This window comes from Durio zibethinus, chromosome 2 (assembly GCF_047325235.1).
Source record: "Durio zibethinus cultivar Kanyao isolate XHJ-2024 chromosome 2, ASM4732523v1, whole genome shotgun sequence".
Lineage (NCBI taxonomy): Eukaryota > Viridiplantae > Streptophyta > Magnoliopsida > Malvales > Malvaceae > Durio > Durio zibethinus.
Window position 1 is genome coordinate 18,715,060 of NC_143163.1, and position 4,148 is coordinate 18,719,207.

Consider the following 4,148-nt stretch of genomic DNA (forward strand, 5'->3'; position numbering starts at 1 on the left):
CCCGGCTTGCGCATCCCGCCCCTTGGGCCGTCTGAGCGCCCGCACGCTCGTTTCGTGGGTTGACTTAGGCATACGGAGTTCATTCCCAGTCTAAGCATACGGAGTTCCTTCCCAGTCTAAGATTGGATTAGACCGAGGGTTGCGCCAGCACATGCTAGGCTCGGACATGTGCTGGGGCCGCATTTTTCTTTGCCGAGGTGCCATCGTCGGAGCATCGCCGGAGAACCTGACCAGCGACATTGGGGTTCCAGTGATCTGGGGGGTCAGGACGGGTGTGCGCACTTGATGTGCGATGGGTGCTGGTACTTAGCCCTTATATTGGCCCCCTATCCCTCATCAAAACTCGAGAACTCACACCCCTTTAAAGAGCATTTGAGATTTTACAGGTTTGCTGCCAGTAGCCATTAAAGTGTCTGAAATGGGGACACTTTTTTCCAATGGTCACAAAATCTTGTACACTTGGAGTTTTTTGCTGAATTTTTTTGTGCATGCCAACAAAAATACAAAGGATCACGTCTGTGAAGTTTGGGGCCAAAACTCCTTTCGAAAAAATTTTAAAAAATCCCGAATCGACAAAAGTTTCAAAAATCGTGAAAAATAAAAAACGAGTCGTCTTGCCATGAAACTTCACGTGAAGGCTTAAGGGACCATTGTACGAATTTACAAGCCATAAAAATGGCATTGGCAGGTAAAAATATGAAGATGTGCCTAAACCCACCTACCACCCTATCGATCCACGGCTTGCGCATCCCGTCTCTCTGGCCGGCGTAGCGCCCATCCGCCCGCCCGCCCGTTCATTTCGTCGGTTGGCTTAGGCATACGGAGTTCATTCCCAATCTAAGATCAGACCAGATTGAGGGTTACGGCAGCAGGATCGGTAGCACGTAGAGGGGGACCCAACCGATCCCCGGCTTGCGCATCCCACCCCTCTGGCCGACTGAGCGCCCACACGCTCGTTTCGTGGGTTGACTTAGGCATACGGAGTTCATTCCCAGTCTAAGATCGGACCGCACCGAGGGTTGCGGCAGCACATGCTGGGCTCGGGCATGTGCTGGTGTCGCATTTTTCTTCGTCGGGGCACCATCACCGGAGCATCGTCAGAGAACCTGTCTGGCGGCATTGGGGTTCCGGCGATCGGGGGGGCTGGGGGGGTGTGCTCACATGATGTGCGATGGGTGCTATTACTTGGGCCTTATATTGGCCCCCTATCCCTCATCTAACCTCGAGAACTCACACCCCCTTAAAGAGCATTTGAGATTTTACAGGTTTGCTGCCCGTAGCCATTAAAATGTCTAAAATGAGGACACTTTTTCCAAATGGTCACAAAATCTTGTACACTTCGAGTTTTTATCTGAATTGGTTTGTGCACGCCAACAAAAATACATGGATCACGTGTTCCAAGTTTGGGGCCAAAACTCCTTCCGAAAAAATTTTAAAAAATCTTGAACCGTAAAAAGTTTTGAAAATCGTGAAAAATATAAAACGAGTCGTCTTGCCATGAAACTGCACGTGAAAGCTTAAGGGACCACTGTATGAATTTACAAGCCATAAAAATGGCATTGGCACATAGAAATACGAAGACGTGCCTCAACCCACCTACCACCCTATCGATCCACGGCTTGCGCATCCCGTCTGTCTGGCCGGCGTAGTGCCCGCCCGCCTACCCACTCGCTCGTTTCATCGGTCGGCTTAGGCATACGGTGTTCATTCCCAGTCTAAGATCAGATCGGATCAAGGGTTGCAGTAGCAGGATTGGCAGCACGTAGAGGGGGACCCAGCCGATCCCCGGCTCGTGCATCCCGCCCCTCTGGTCGGCTGAGCCCCCCGCGCGCCCGTTTCGTGGGTTGACTTAGGCATACAGAGTTCATTCCCAGTCTAAGCATATGGAGTTCATTCCCAGTCTAAGATTGGACCAGACTGAGGGTTGCAGCAACACATGCTGGGCTCGGGCATGTGCTAGTGCCGCATTTTTCTTCTTCGAGGCACCATCGCCGGAGAACCTGATCGACGACATTGAGGCCCCGGTGATCGAGCGGGCTTGAAGGGTGTGTGCGCACATGAGGTGCGATGGATGCTGGTACTTGGCCCTTATATTGGCCCCCTATCCCTCATCAAACTTCGAGAACTCACACTCCCTTAAAGAGCATTTGAGATTTTACAGGTTTGTTGCCAGTAGCCATTAAAGTGTCTGAAATGGGGACACTTTTTTCAAATGGTCACAGAATCCTGTACAGTTCGAGTTTTTAGCTGAATTTTTTTATGCACAGCAACCAAAATATGAGGATCATGTCTACCAAGTTTGGGGCCAAAACTTCTTCCAAAAAAATTTTCAAAAATCCCGAACCGCAAAAAGTTTCAAAAAACATGAAAAATAGAAAAATGAGTTGTCTTGCCCTGAAACGTCATGTAAAGGCTTAAGGGACCATTGTATGAGTTTACAAGCCATAAAAATGGCATTTGCATGCAAAAATATGAAGATGTGCCTAATCCCACCTACCACCCTATCGATCCACGGCTTGCGCATCCCGTCTCTCTAGCCGGCGTAGTGCCCGCCCGCCCGCCCGCTAGCTCATTTTGTCGGTTGGCTTAGGCAAACGGAGTTGACTCCCAGTCTAAGATCGGACCGGACCGAGGGTTGTGGCAGCACGCAGAGGGGGACCCAACCGATCCTCGGCTTGTGCATCCTGCCCCTCTGGCCGGTTGAGCGCCCGCATGCTCATTTCGTGGGTTAACTTAGGCATACAGAGTTCATTCCCAGTCTAAGCATACGGAGTTCATTCCCAGTCTAAGATCAGACCAAACTGAGGGTTGCGGCAGCACATGCTTGTCTCGGGCATGTGCTGGTGCCGCATTTTTCTTCGTCGAGGCACCATTGTCGGAGCATCACTGGAGAACCTGACCAATGGCATTGGGGTTCCGGCGATCGGGGGGGCCGGGGGTGTGTGCGCACATGATGTGCGATGGGTGCTGGTACTTGGGCCTTATACTGGCCCCCTATCCCTCATCAAACCTTGAGAACTCACACCCTTTAAAGAGCATTTGAGATTTTACAGGTTTGCTGCCAGTAGCCATTAAAGTGTCTGAAATGGGGACACTTTTTGCAAATGGTCACAAAATCTTGTACACTTCGAGTTTTTAGCTGAATTTTTTTGTTCATGCCAACAAATATACAAGGATCGCGTCTACCAAGTTTGGGGCCAAAAATCGTTCAAAAATAATTTTAAAAATTCCCAAACCGCAAAAAGTTTTGAAAATCGTGAAAAATAGAAAACGAGTCGTTTGCCCATGAAACTTCACGTGAAGGCTTAAGGGACAAATGTATGAATTTACAAGCCATAAAAATGGCATTGGCATGCGGAAATATGAAGATTTGCCTAAACCCACCTACCACCCTATCGATCCACGGCTTGCGCATCCCGTCTCTCTGGCCGGCGTAGTGCCCGCCCGCTCGTTTGGTCGGTTGGCTTAGGCATACGAAATTCATTCCCAGTCTAAGATCAGACCAGACCGAGGGTTGTGGCAACAGGATCGGCAGCACGTAGAGGAGGACCTGTCTGATCCCCGACTTGCGTATCCCGCCCCTCTGGCCTGCTGAGCTCCCGCACACTCGTTTCATGGGTTGACTTAGGCATACGGAGTTCATTCCTAGTCTAAGCATAAGGAGTTCATTCCCTGTCTAAGATCGGACCGGACCGAGGGTAGCGGCAGCACATGCTGGGCTCGGGCATGTGCTGGTGCCACATTTTTCTTCGTCGGGGTACCATCACCGAATCATCGTCGGAGAACCTGACCGAAGGCATTGGGGTTCCGACGATCGGGAGGCCGGGGGGTGTGCGCACATGATGTGCGACGGGTGCTGGTATTTGGCCCTTATATTGGCCACTTATCTCTCATCAAACCTCGAGAACTCACACCCCCTTAAAGAGCATTTGAGATTTTACAAGTTTGCTACCAGGAGCCATTAAAGTGTCTGAAATGGGGACACATTTTTCAAATGGTCACAAAATATTGTACACTTCAAGTTTTTAGCAGAATTTTTTTTTGCATGCCAAAAAAAATACAAGGATCACGTGTACCGAGTTTGGGGCCAAAATTCCTTTCGAAAAAATTTTAAAAAATCCGAAACTGCAAAAAGTTTCAAAAATCCT